Source organism: Melospiza melodia, chromosome 3 (assembly GCF_035770615.1).
Source record: "Melospiza melodia melodia isolate bMelMel2 chromosome 3, bMelMel2.pri, whole genome shotgun sequence".
Taxonomy (NCBI): Eukaryota; Metazoa; Chordata; class Aves; order Passeriformes; family Passerellidae; genus Melospiza; species Melospiza melodia.
Window position 1 is genome coordinate 110,571,193 of NC_086196.1, and position 14,995 is coordinate 110,586,187.

Sequence of the window (14,995 nt, forward strand, 5' to 3'; positions counted from 1 at the left end):
TATCTCTATGAATATTTAGTAAGTTTGTGTAGGAATTGGGAAGCCAGCCTGGGCTATGAGTATTCTAAATCAGGGCCCAAGCCAGAAGCTGCTCAAATTTCCAGCTTACATTCCTTTCTACAGCTACCAAAGGTACTCTGGTTCTGGTGGCTCAAGGCTCCCAGAAGGCCCAATTCAGACAGTGTTCTGTGTTCAGACAGAGCCTCCACAGCAGGAACAATTCATCTTTTCAAGGTCTAGGAGCACTCCTCTGCCATCACCTACCCAGTGTGGCACCGGCTGTTTTAGCTGCAGCTTGGGATCTGAGGGCTAGACTTGATTCAGCACTCACAAGGAGTCTTCCCTGAATAAGCAGAGTAGGTGTAGAGTTTGTAAGAAGTGTCACAGTGGCCGTCTGAGACAAGAAATTTCTTTAAGAGGTGAAATGTTTTAACGGGTTTCTAATATAGCCGCGCTGGGCGGAAAAAGCAAATGAATGTGAAGTTGTTATGGAACCTCCTGTGTACATGTTGCAATAAACAGGGGTGTGAAAAGCTCTGAGAAAGACACAGGAGACAGAAATGCAGATGAGGGAGGAAAGCAGAGGTGGGTGAGAAATGATCTAAGTGTTGGCATTGTGTGCGGCACAGTGGGCATTGCTCAGCTCCATGCACACCCTTCCCTGCCTTGAGGGGCTGCTCGAGGCACTCCTCACTGGGGGGATTATCCTCTTTTCCCTGCAGATGGGAAAACCAAAAACCAAGGCAGGGAAAGGTCAAGACTAACATTTTAAAAACGGATTGTCTGTGGCTTGATTTCTACATGTCTAAAAGGAAGCCAGTCTTGTTTCCTTAATGAAAGCCATGACTCTCATGAACCTCATGACCTTCATGAACCTCATGACTTGCACAAGTGTGGACTATTGTCTGCTCAGCACATATCAAAACAAGGTCCAAGGTGTCTCAGATTCAGCATTTGAGATGGCACATGGGACATGTTGGTCTCTTAAATGCTACTGTAGCTCATGCAGAAAGTTACCATAATTAATTTCCTTTTCTGATATAGTGAAGGAATCTTCTTTTTAAATAATATATCTGATTTGGATGTTGCTTTTGTATTCACATTGTAACAGAAGTTGTCCAGAAATAACATGGAGGTATCTACGGAGTTTCATTTGCTTTTTCCTGACATTTGTATGAGTAAACTCATCTGACTTCACAGTGTAGATGAGGAAACTGCATCTTCCCTACATGCCACGAAGAACTGTAATTTTTTTCCTTTTGGATAGGGGTATTGCAGCTCCCCTGACAGCACTACACCCACCCTCTGTCTTGCTGAGTTTGACACTGCCTTCAGTGACAGCACAGATGCTGGAGCTGAGCTGCTTGGTGACTGTCAGGCAACGTGGCCACAGAGTGGTGGCATTCTTTCAGCAAGGATTTCAGGCTCCTGACTGAGCTAAGAGGAAACCAAGCTGACTGCTGGACACAAGTCTGGATTTTCTCAGGGCACCTTTGCAGTTGGAAATGTCAGGGAATTCAGACTGCATCAGTGAGCAAATTCAATCCAAATTCTGGTGCCACAGCTCCCTTTGCTCAGGTGCTCACTTTGGCTCCACCACAGTGCATTCTCTTTCCTGCTGTTTTCCCAGCTTCTATATATTAGGCTCACACTGTTTCTATCTGTGCAAGTATCCAGCTCCTCATATGGCTTTAGGACAAAAACCAGTACACCTCCACAGATACCAGAGGCATTTTGGAAAACCTATAGCTTGCATTCAAATGAATCTTTGTTATTTTAAATTTATTTGCAATGTCCTCTCCTCTGTAACTATCTATTGAATAATGAATTTTAGACAGGCTAACTCCACCTTGACATTGTCAGATCTCTGTCATGTTCTTTCATTTCTCTCTCCTTGACCATTCTATGTAATTCTGTGAGCTGTTAAATAGCACCTATACATATATATATACATATAATGTCTCCAGCTCTACACAGGCTTTAGGACACAAACACAGAGCAGGTAAAAGAGTTCATCCCAAGCCAAAAATCGACTCTGGCTGTTAGTGAAAGCTGCAGCATGACGGTGTTTCATGAAGGCAGTTTTTGACCAAGGATGAGTGTCTCCTATACTGCCTGCAAAGTTTTGTTGCCCTGGAAACAGGTATTATTGTTATGTGGAAACATCTGTGAGATGTATGGGAACACCAAGGTGATTTGGATGAAATATGGCAATGGAATGGCAACAAAGGTGTGCTTAACTGTGCTCACAAAAAGTTACAGATGAGAAGTGTTATTCATCAGCAAAGTACAATACCGTGCAGAATTTTAAAATAATTCACTTCTGAAGCTCTTCTTTCAGCAAATTGATGCTTGTCAGGTGTAGAAAAGAGGAGGGAAGTTATAAAGATGAGGAGGTACTAGTTACTGCTATTTCCTTAATTTGAGATCTATGCTTGAATGCCTTTGACATATAAAATAAATACTTTTTTCTTCAACTTACAGTTTCATTGTACAAGAAGGGAAAAAAATGCCTCAAGGTTTTGAAAAGCCACAGTTTAACTGTGGTTTAGCTGTAGTTTTACCTTTAACCTGCTTTATTTGATCAGTAGAAAATCCCTGTATAAACTCTCTTATTTCATTTATCTTAATATGTTATAACCTCTTCAGTTACTGAATAATTGAGAATTATAATTGAGAATCCAGTTTACTAGGCCCATTCAAAACCTAATTTAGGGCTTGATGAAATGGTGCTAATGTAAAGTTAAATAAACTAAGCGCCAGTAAAAGCTCTTTTAGGAATTGCCACTCCTGCTGAAGGGTAAGGAGTTTCAAACAAACTCATTTAATTTACTTTAAAAGTTACTAAGATAAACTATTCTAAGTGCTTCTGTGCAGAAAAACTTGCAGAGCTATAACAATGGACTCTGGAGAACTGCTGCTTAACACGAGTAATGAGTGAAGCACAGAAACAGAAAGCAACTAAACCTTGCACCATTTATAAAAAAAAAATCAAAACACAACACTTTTCCTCTTTCCCTTTAGGAAAGTTAAAATACAATTCTGCCTGCATTTTCTCAGTTTTCCTGCCATTGCTGCCACAGCTGTGCAGTGGGAACACTGCTCATGATACAGCTGTGCCAGCAGAAGCAAGCTGGGCTCAGACTGAGCCTGACAAATGAGGTGGAACCCAGCAAATAACGCGGCTTCACATCAATCCTTCTTGTAGCGTCAGGAGTTTCGCAGCACAGAGAATGTATTTTATTACACTAACAATTCCCTGCGAGGCTTATTATCCCAGAGTCCCGGGGCTGGAGCTGCGGCTGTCGGAGCTGCATGGCAGGGATGTGCGCGGCAGAGCTCTGTCCCCTAGCGGGGACAGCGACACGCTCCCTCCAGTGAGACAGGGAAGGATTTATTTGTGTGAATGTGTATCTCACATTACTCGCTCATGTCCCACTCACCGGGCGGGGGACATGAGTGTGAAAAACGCCAATCTCTTGGTTTGTAAATTTTAAAAGTTTAATAGTAATAAAATGGTTATAAAAATAGTAATACAATTAGAGTAATAATAATTTGGACAAAATGGAATTAGGACAATATGAGACAACAAATACAAAGAGTTACAGATGTCCAGGTACCTTTTTCTGGGCAGCATAAACCCGAAAAAGGACAAAGTTAACAGAGCGTTAACACTTAAAAGCAACAGCCTGTTGCATATTCATACACCTCATGCACACTTTTCCTTTAATCAAGAAAGCATTTCTTATATTATGGACATAGAATTTCCTTGTCTTGTTGACCTGAAATTTCCCTGTGTGTTGTCCCAGTGGTCACAGACCCATGGTTTAATCCATCTGAATTTTCACAAGCACTGTCTGTGTGAGGAGCAATGTGCTTTGGTGCCTTGGGACATTTGTCATCCAATTCCTCTGCTCAGGAAAATGAGAGGTGGGTGCACTCAGGGAAAATGGGAGATGGGTGCACTCCCTCCCCTGCATCCCTTTTTTCTCAGCTTGCAAGGGCTTAGGGACCATGGCTACCAGAGAGGGTCCAGGCTGGCCAGGAAGCTGCAGAAGCACAAGGAATTCACAGCTGGCACAGCTGTGCTGCAGATGGAAAGCTGTGGCTGCCACATCCCTGCAAATGTTGAAACCCAGCTTGGATGGGGCTGTGAGCAGCCTGGTCTAGTGGAATTTGTCCCTGCCCATGGCACGGGGGTTTAAGTAGATGAAGGGGTTTAACTAGATGGTCCTTGAGGTCCTTTCCATACAAAGCTCATTTCCACAGCTGAGCTGACGTGCTTGGGGTGCTCAGAACACTTGGGGTGCTCCAAGAGAGCAGGAGGTGCTGCTGTGCTGCCCTCAGGGTGTCCTGCAGGGGACACACACAGCTGGTGCTGGGCAGCCTCGGTCTCTGGGTGAAACTGCAGCTCCTGCAGTGTCCCAGCCCTGGCTCTTGGAGCTGACAGCTGTGCCCAGCCCATGCTGTGGCACCCCGAGTCTGCTAAAAACACAGCCAGGCAGGGCTTGGAAAGGACACTTCTTATGGAAAGAAGGATGCTGTGCCTTACTGAGTAGGCTACTCATAGAAAGCTTTAAATTGAAATCAAAATTTTACATTTTCCTTCCAGAGTTTAAAGTTTCCATCCAGAGCAGTCTCCATTTCTTCTTTCTACCCACTGTGTCTGCCAGCTGCAGCAGTTGCCTCTTCCCTGCAAGCTTGAGCTGAGTTTGCATTTCCATCAGCAGCAGCCCTGGTGTGTGGTGACAGTGCTTTCCACTTCATGGGCAGCAGCTTGTGGCTCAGGGAGGGACTGGCCCACAGAACTGGTGCTGGTTTCCTCAGTGCCTGAAATGCCAGGAAGGAGGAGGTTTCTGAAGTACCCCAGGCCTGCAAGGCTCTTAAGACAAGCTCATCTTCCCCAATCACGGTCAGATATCAGTGGGATCACGGGACAAACTTGGGGGCAATTGCTTCATTTAGAAAAGCAGAGTTGTTGAATTTTTCTAAACCTTTGTGTGTTCATGAGTGATGTACATTTTTTTGTCAGACTGCCTTTGTATCCTCATTAAAAGAGATCCAAAGTCAATTTTACCTGTTGCCATTTATTGCAAAGGGCCAGTATGCTTTTGTTTCCCCACTCACTTTGCCAAGACCTGGTCATGGTGCTTTTGCCCCCAGGTGGAGACACAGACCATGATTTTTCCAATTCTATAAAGGGAAAGCTCCATCTGTCTAGAAGTAAGTTTTGTACAGTCTAATGTTAAGCCTTTAATTCGATTTTTTTTACTTGTAATCATGCTTTAAACACATTTCTTGTCCTTAACCAAAACCAGTGTCTTCATTGATCTCTGTATTCATATTTTCAGTAAAGGAAATAGGTGTGATGGTTTGGCTTTCCATTGGAGGTGTCAGACCTGTCTTGATCTGAGCACTGTGTTTTATTCCTTCCAGACCTCCTTGTGTTATTCCAGCATTGGGGAAATGAAGAAGGGGTCATTTGGGAAATCTTTGATCCCTGTAATTTGAGCTGCAATCTGTAGAAATTTAGCAAAAGAAGTTGGACATTTAGAGGATTAAAACAGAAAAAAATGCTTTTGAAGGATTTTTCCTTCCTAGTGAGTGAGTTTCTACCTTAAAGCAATCCAAAAGTGCCGCCACCACAGCAGAAAATGGAGGCCAAGAAGAAGAAGGAGAAAGGCTGGACATGCCCAGATTCCTCCATCTTACCCTCTGAACCCCCATTCTAAAACCTTCCAAAATCTATTTTTCACCCTGTGATAAATTCACTATCATTCCACTTCAACTTTCGTGGCTTGTAAATCCTCATACAAGGTTGGTCATTGTTTTTTTCAAGGGCTAAATCAAAGGCACAGGGGTCTTGGACTCTGTGCTAAGGTCTCTGAGCCCCCTGGGCAGGGTCTGGAGCCCTCCAGGGCAGCCAGAGGAATTCCCTGGGATCCAAGAGGTCCCTGGGTGGGCCCCAGGCAGGGCTCAGCCCCTGGGCATGGGCAGCACAAAGCTGTTTCTGAAGATCCCCATGGGCTGAGGGGAGCTGTGTGCTGCCAGCTCCTCTGTCCATGGGCAGGCTGGGAAGGGCGGGTTGGGCATGGCCAAGGTTCAGTGACCACCCACAGGAAAAATCTCCCAGCCTTATTGCTCTGTGAATTTTCAGGAAGGAGAAAACCCTAAACCCTGCCTGTGGGTATGTAGGGGGATAGAATATAAGAAAATAAAGATAGTGTAGAAAGTAATCTCACCCCTAAGGAGCTGCAGCTGGGCCAATTATCAAAGATTAAGAACAGGCCTGACTTTAGCAGGCCCCAGCTGTAACCAGTGAGAAGAAGAGGGCTTCTCTTCTTCTAAAAGAGTGGGGTGGCTGGGCAAGAAGGGAACTGGGGTCAGTTGGCTGCTTTGTGAAGGAGTCAGTGCTTGGAGGAGTTGCCCATGAGAAACACCAGGAAGGTTTGAAACTCTTGTGATGAGGAGACAGCGGCATGGAACCCCTGCAATGAGATGACAGCACAGGTAAGGTTTGGCTTTGGAGCTCCTCCTGGGGCAGCTCAGGGAATGACTCAGATGGGTTCAGCTCCAGAGCAAGCAGGGTTGATGCCAGCTTGCCTATTGCTGGGCCATGTCCTGGGCAGAGTAGGCAGAAAAGGTGTCCAAAAAAGTGACAATTGGCTCAGCTGCCCCCATCAGCACTGCGAGCTTTGGCTGTGCTGCTCTCCCTGCCCCACTCCTGCTGTGTGGGCTCCTTGCTGCTCCTTCCCTCAGGCCCTGGGGAGGGAGGGACAACTGAGGTTGCTGGGTGGCTCACATGTCCTTGCTGATGTTTTGGCTTTCTTTAATTTTTTTTCATTTATTTATTTTATTTTTAAAATTTATTTATGTTTCTTTAAGGGTTTTTTCGGGTTTTTACTTATTTCACGCGCCTCACGGCAGCTGTGCAGAGCTACGCCGATTACGCAGGGCTACGGCGACTGCGCATGCTCACACCGACTGCGCAGGCTCACGGCGATTGCGCAATTCGCAGTGGGGATCACAGAGTTTAACTAATTTTAAAGCCAAGTGCTTCTCAAAATGACATTTCTGGGCAGCCTTGGTGTGGCACAAAGCTGTCAGTGCCACCTCCAGCTCTCAGAAATGAGCAGGGCCTAGAAATAATGACCTTTCTTTGCTGGCTCAGGGAGATGAGCCGGCGTCTGCTTGAAAAGATGGAAAGGAGATTCCCAGCCTGTTGATATCCCAGCTTGGCCGGCTGTTCTCCAGAAATCAGTGCTGGGCTGTCTCATTGGGGTCGGTTTGACATTGAAAGTGATCTCCATCGGTGATCCTGGCTGCAGCCAAAGGAAGGGGATCCTGGTGAGATCCCAGCTGCTGGGCTGTCTCATTGGGGTCGGTTTCAAGTGCAAAGTGATCCCCATCGGTGATCCTGGCTGCAGGCAGAGCAGTGAGGGCAGCAGGCTGAGGAAGGGGATCCTGGTGGGATCCCGGCTGCGGGGCTGCTCCCCGCTCTGGGCACTCAGCAGGAGCAGGATGGGGACGGGCTGAGCCCAGAGCAGCGTCCTGGAGGGGAGCAGAGGGATGGAGCCCCTCTGCCATGAGGGCAGCGTGAGAGAGCTGGAGCTGCTCAGCCTGGAGAGCAGAAGTGTGAAAAATGCATGTATTTTATGATTGGCTTTTCGCAAATATTAAAATGAATATTATATGTGTTGTGTTAGAAAGTAATGCTGTATTAATTCTCTTAAGTACTGTGTTAAATATAGCTTTACATTATAGAAATTGTTAAAATAGAAACTATGCTACGTACGATGCTTTGTTTAACAGAAAGGACTTGCAGCAAGATAGCAGCCACAGGACACCTGAATCTTTCAGAGAAAAAGAATTTAGTGCCCTCCTATCAAGAGAAACGAACTTCTTCCCGCCTCGAAGGCACTGTTAGGATTCAGAGGAAGGAGCTGACACTGACCAGACAGAATCCTGTGTTTGAATGGAATTTATGCATCATGGATGAGGTGTATGAATATGCAACAGGCTGTTGCTTTTAAGGGTTAATCCTCTGTTAACGTGGGTCCTTTTTCAGGCTCGTGCTGCCCAGAAAAAGGTACCCGGACTGTCCGTAACTCTTTGTTTCTATTGTCTCATATTGTCCTAATTCCATTTTGTCCAAATTATTATTACTGTAATTGTATTACCATTTTTATAACCATTTTATTACTATTAAACTTTTAAAAATTTTAAAAACAAGTGATTGGCGTTTTTCACAATAAGGAACCAGGGATTAGAACCTTCTCCCTGGTTCCACCTTCCAGCACCTAAAGGGCGACAGAAGAGCTGGAGAGGGACTTTTTACAGGCACGTGCAGTTGTAGGACAGGGAGGAATGACGTTAAACTGACAAAGGAATGTTTTAAATTGGGTATTAGGAAGGAATTCTTCACTGTGAGGGTGGTGAGGCTCTGGAACAGGTTGCTCAGAGAAGTCTGACCTTGGTCCCTAGTGTTCTTGCTTTCTTCTAGCCATTCAGTGGTGAGTGGGAGCTGGGATTAACTTCTGAAAATAATGTTAGCTTTGGTACTCAGCAATGACCTTTCCTTGAGGGACTGCAGATCTGTGGAGTGGAATAAACTGAGCAAGACTCCTGGAAAGTACTGTCTATTCCAGAACAAAACCCCAGTGTGCTGGGCCTGACCCTATTCATATCTTCTGTGCAAGCACAAGAGGTTTTAATGTTATTTTGACAGATGGTGTCATGTCTGTTTCCATTCAAAAGCCGAGGGAGCATCCCTGGATTTGTGTCAGCAGTCCTGTTTCCGGGTATTATTTACATCTCCTGAAATAAACCAGTCACAATTCCTTGGATATATTTGAAGGACTGCAGCAGTTTATGACAAAACCTCCCTGAGATTTTCCTACCATAAACATCTGAGTACCAAAATGGAACACATCAGGGCAATCCCAGAGAATGTCCCTGTGTACTTCAGAACAACCTCCCAAGTCGTGAAGCTGTGATGCAGCTGGGCATGTGATTTCCCTGGCAATGAGCACAAATCTGCACTATCTGGGAGAGATCCTTTCAGGAAAGACTGCACAGATCTGTTAAAAAAGAAAAAAAAAGAGAAAAAAGCAGAAATATTTTTGATGTCCATAACATCAAAGAGCCTGTTAACTCGCTCCCAGGTCAGATGCTTCTCATGTGATGCAGCTAGGAAAAAACATGTGAAAAGGCATTCTGACTGAAAGCAGCATGGAAATAACACTCATGGATGGAGAGACCAAAACAATTTGTCTTCCCATTACCCACTTTAGGCTGCACAAGAGGAACACTGAGCTGAGATAGATTTTTGCCTCATGCTACAAAGGAGGCAGGCAGGGTGTGCATTCTGAGAAACACAGGTGGGTTTTACATCCCCATGTTCTTGTGCTTCCATGAAGGTTAAAGGAGATGATTTTTTTTCATAAAACCCTTTGCTAGATTGCACAAGACCTACATCTCTCTGTCCATCAGGGTGAGAGCAAAAAGGGAGGATTTAGTGGGAATGTGGAAAGAAGCAAGGAATTTGTTTGTGTCTAAACAAATTGTTTTAGTCCAGAGTAGGCACTTTTGAGATTCAAAAAGCTGCAAGTTTGGCTTCTAAAGCTGCTGATAAAGGGCAACTGGGCTTGTAAAACCAGTTCCCATCCCTCCAGCCCCTAGAAGAAGGGGCCTAAGAACAATTTCCCTATCTCCTGCACAGATCTATGGCAGGCTCAGCTGCACTGGCAGCTGCTGTTCACAGCACAGTTCAGACTGTCAACACTTTGGCTTTGAAGTTGTAAAATGTTTTTAAAACAGATAAATATTTTTACTATTGTCCCAAATTTGTGTCAGATACTTTTGCTCCATGTAAAAGTAAAGGGGAGTAAAATCATTGTCAATTGAGGAAAATCTGAGTGCAGCCAAAATTATTCCTTCCCCTAATGTTAAACTTAACAAAGCAGCATCCTTCACATGTGTGAAGGATTCAATCCATCAGAAAGACTCCCATTAAAAAAATCTCCAGCTGGATCAAGTGTCCAGTGAAAAGGAGCTCAAGGGTTCAGCACAAAGACCAGAGGTTAACACAGCCTTTGAGGGAAACCTGTTAGGAAGAGCTCTTGGCTAGTGAAGAACACAGCCAAACACAGAATTTGTAAATTTTCTCAGACTGACTTTACCTTGGCAGAGGTAAAAAAATAAATAGGCAGCTCTCTGGGGCTCTGAAGAATTTTCCATGTAACTTAGTTCTGTGTGCAGGGTTCAAAATAAGAATTATGGACACAAGGATGTCACTGATGTTGTGCAGGGACTTGGGGGAAAAGAATGTGATGGCCAACTTAAGATTTGGGATCTGCAAAAGATTCCATTTTATCCAGTGATTTACAGTGGGGTAGTTCACGTGTTTGTACCTTGGCTCTCCTTCACTACCACCTTACTCTTCATTCCTTCTGTACACAGAATCATCTTGGGTGGCATGGAGCAGAGAGGAGTGTGAATTTGCCTGTGTTCTTCCTGAAATGACAACAGCAGCAGAGGGAAATTGCCATGACTCCAGCTCGTGTCTCTGCCCCCACAGATGATGAGCAAGTGCTACAGACCTGCCAGAATCTTAATTTCACTTGGCTGCTGCTTGATGAAGCAATGGAAACAGAGGCAGGAGTGGTTTGCTTCTGACTGAAGAAGCAATTTCATCTATCTACTGGATTATCTTGCTTACTACCATGCCTTTTTTTCTTCTTTTAATTTTTAATTTTAAACAAAAACGCTTACAGTCTGAAAATACAAACTTCCCACACTCACTGCAAACAGGGCGAAATTGCAATTTTCCTTATTCACCCCCCTGATCTCTCTACTGAGCACGGTCAGACAATTCCAGCAGAACTATTCTTTGGCCTTTTCCTCTGGTTTCTCTGTTTTCTCCTCCACACTTATCTCTTATTATTTATTACTCCTTTTATTTCCATCAGGATCTACATGCTTGCATATAATTTTATTTACTGAAGGGATAAGTTGATGTGCATTTAAGCCTTCCAATACTTGAAAGGGGTCTACAAGAACGACAGAAATTGACTTTTTACAAGGGGATTTAGTGACAAGACAAGGGGGGATGGATTCAGACTGGAAGAGAGTAGGTTTCGATAATAAATTAAATATTAGGAGCAAGTTCCGTCCTGTGAGGGTGGTGACGCGCTGGCACAGGCTGCCCAGAGCAGCTGTGGATGCCCCATCCCTGAAGTGTTCAGGGACATGTTGGACAGAGCCTTGAGCAACATGGTTTGGTGGGAGGCTCCAAGCCATGCAAGAGGTTGGCACTGGATGACGTTCACGGCCCCTTCCAGCTCCAGCCATTCCCGGACTCCGCCTGGCCCGAGGCTGGGGCACAGCCCGCACCCGCCCCGCCATGGCGGCGCCGCCGCCTCACAGGCCGCCGCCGAGCACCGGGCGGGCGGTGACACCCGCCTTCCTATTGGCCGAGCCTCTTCTCGTTCTTCTCTCCTATTGGAAGAGAGCGTTCTGTAGGCGGGGATAGCCGCTGAGCGACGGCTGTGACGGCGAATGGGCGGGCGCGGGCGTCCCTCCCGGCCGGCGCTGGGGCGGGAGCCAATGGGAGCGGCGGGGGGCGCGTGCGGTGCCGGGAGCAGGTAAACAGCGGGGCCGGGGCGCCGGACTGGGATGCGGGATTGGGATGGGGATCGGGATGGGAATTGGGATCGGGATGTTGCGGGTTATAGATGGGAAGGGACGGGACGGGCCCGGCGTTCCTGCGGGGTCTCGGGGTCGCCGCGCTCCCGGAGCTGCCTGTTTCTGTCTATGTGTGTATATACATATAAATGCATGTTCACGTATATACGCATATTATATAAAAAGTTACATATTTCCAGGTGAGTTGCTGTATGTACGTGTGTTAAGCTACCTGTACACCTATTTCTGCTGGGCGGTGGCGGCGTGTCCCGGCTTTCATGTGGAAGCGCCCGGAGGCAGAGAACTCCGGGCAGAGTTCTTCAAGCGTTCGCAGGGGCAGCCGGGCAGGGAGAACATTGCATGGGAGCAGGAGCTCCCCTGGCCTCCTGCAAAGCCTCTGCCTGCTGGGCTGGGGCTTCTCTTGGCGCTTGTTTGTTTTTGGGTGGTTTTTTTTTCAATTTTTTAAAATGTCGGTGTCCCTGGATGTGCGCCTTGGATGCGCAGGGCAGCGGCCCAGCCCCGCTGCGTCCCTGTGTGTGGGGCACAGGGGAAAGCGGCCACTCGGGCAGGACACGGGAGCTCAGCCCGACACAGGTGTCCTTGGGTGTCCCCAAAGTGTCACCTCCAGCCCCTGTGCTGGCTCTGATGCCCTCGGCAGTGCTGGGACGGATGCGAATTGCTGCTCCCGCACGAGAAGTGTGAGATTTGAGGTTTTATTGTGTGGGGCTGTGGTGCCTTCATGCTGTGACACGGAGTATTTGGGCTCAGTGCCGGTAGAATAACCCTCCTGACCCTCCCGGGCAGGGTCTGATTTCAGCTCTGCCACCAGAATCGCCCTTTGGGAACTACATCTTGTGCCTTTCTTGTGGGACAAGAGAAAGGAGTGCTGGTTCAGCCACAATGTAGAAAGAAAGCTACGGATCTTTGCTGCTTCCCACAGCATCTTGTGGTTTGTTATTTTTGTGTTCTGGGGCGGAAAGTGAGCGGTGTTTGCACGCTGAGATGGTGTGTTCCAAGTCCCCTGGCATTTTAGCAGCATGCCCATTCTGACTATATTTATTAGCAAGAGCATGAAAATATTTCCTCCTAATTTTGGCCTCACCACTTCTGATTTCTTAAGTTTATTTCCTTCTCTTCATATTTATCAACAGCACTGCTTTCTGCAGCCAAAACTTAGGAGGACATCAGGCTGTCAGTATCATCTCAAAGCTTTCTCTTGATCTAAATATAGCAAAGAAAATACATTTTTCTTAATCTAATTGCCATCAAAGAGAACAATATGGATAAGAAGGAATTTAAATTCTCAAGTGGATAATTAAGTATTCTGCCAGGCTACAGCAGCTATTCTGTGCTGTATATTGTACAGGTATTATTTGTGATGGATGAAATGCAAAGCAAAGGGTTTAGATTGTTTGCAGCATGAAAATAAAAGGCAACCTGAGGCTAGATCTTAATGTTAGTGAACTGGCCCAGTTTAATTAAAATCCATGAAGCTGGTTTTTTGCAGTTGAGGAAAGAAGGACATCTGGAAAGAGAATTGGTGACTCCTGCTTCCCTTCAGAGTTCACAAGACTGCTGTAAAGCAGGAGTAATTGTATTCCCACCTCAGCTCTTGTAAGAAGCACTTACTACTGGCCTACTTTTTGTCCTCTTTTTTTCCACAGAGTTTTGTGAGTTGGGTCATTTTGCTCTTATGCACTGTATGATTTTTTTGAATGGGACCTGCTGGTTTGAGAGGCAGAGAGGAGAGCCTTGCCTGATACAACTTAGTGCTTCACTTTGATAATGGCCTGGAATTTTGTTCAATGTATTTGGCAGATCATGCTCTCAAGCTTTCTGTGAATACAGATACTGCTTATATTTATCTCAGTGTTTTCCATTCCTGAGCTGTCCTCCTCCCTTTTCCAGCTCAGCCTAGAAAAACAGTCAGTATGCACAGGCATATTTGCTGTCATGAGCATGAGTAGGAAAGAAGCTCCTTCGCTTTCCATTGTGGGGTGTGCAGCACCCTTTTGGCAGGCAGAAACAATTTCCACAAGGCCCTTTTCCTTAGTTTTAGCAGTGAAATGAGACCAGAGAACAGTGTGGCTTTGTGACTCAGGTGATGAGCACCTGGTGCTGATGAGAGTTGGAGAGTGGTAAGACAACCTCTTGCAGGACAGTTTAGATCAGTCTAAGGCAGAAGACCTCTAAAGTCTTGGATCCCTTGGGATGTGTTTGTGTAAATCCTCACTGGGACCATGGCTGTGCAAACAAGGGACACTGAAGCTGTGTTCAGCACTGAATCTGCTTGCTGAGCAGAAGTGTGATGGCACTTCTATATCCTTGTTGGGGGAGCCTGGGAAAAAATGTCCTTAAAACTGGCTGTATTTCAACCTGAGTTTATTTCTTCCCATGTAACTGTGAAGGTTAGTAATTGGCACAGAGGTTTTGCTGTTGGTTTAACTCCTCCATTGGGCATAAGTAGGGTATTAAAAGTAGGCTGACTGGCTGTCCCTTCAGAGTCCTCTGCAGAATTGCTCTCTTTATGTAGCAAAAATGATTTCGTAAATAATGTGAGAAAAAGTTCTTCAGTATTTTGATTGAGTCCCAAACTATCAGTGAATAAAGCTTTATTTATTTCCTCCCTGGTGTCTGGCATGAGCAGAAGGTTTTGAGAGTTATTTAAATCCTGTAGGTCACAGATCCTGTGGCATGAATAACTTATCCTGTTCCTCATCCAGAAGTATGTCATGATTGAATGACTGTGGATCTGACTTCTTTAAAGACCTACATCCTAGAACTGGAGCAGAGTCTGGTGTCCCAGCTGCAAATTGTGAGCCCTCAGGTGCTCAGTCAAAAGAGTGAGCAAATTACTTATAAATAATAAATTTATTTATTAAATAATTATTTAAATAATATAATAATATAAATATTTAGATATTATTTATTACTGTAATAAATATTTAAAGATAGAATAATTAAATAAAGTGTGTTAAGCATCCAGAGAGGAGATCTTGGTCTCTGTAAGAAATAAGCACACAAGTGTTAAGCAGCTCACTCAGTAAGAACAGGATTACAATGAAGCTGACAGGCCTGGTGTGAGGGTTAGCCCTGCTTCTGTTTCCCATAATGTACCACTCTTATCACCAAAGGAGGAACAAAATGATATGAAAAATCAAGAGAAGCCAGGGGAGGAGCAGATGTCTCACAAAAATGTTTCACTTTTTGGGTGGATTGAGTTGATGTTCCAAAATTTCTTGAAGGTGCAGATGTGTTTGAGGAGGCTGTGACAGAAAGTAGGGGTCTCCTACACCTCCCTCTTTCCTTC

The 14,995-nt window shown here is 45.4% G+C and overlaps 1 long non-coding RNA gene across 1 annotated transcript; it reads left to right on the top strand.

The window, feature by feature from the left end:
* The first annotated feature begins 3,721 nt into the window (after window positions 1-3,721).
* Window positions 3,722-5,071, top strand: LOC134416816 (uncharacterized). The gene is made up of 2 exons (XR_010027410.1): window positions 3,722-3,930; window positions 4,613-5,071. It is a non-coding gene; the product is annotated as an uncharacterized LOC134416816 (long non-coding RNA).
* The last annotated feature ends 9,924 nt before the right edge of the window (window positions 5,072-14,995 follow it).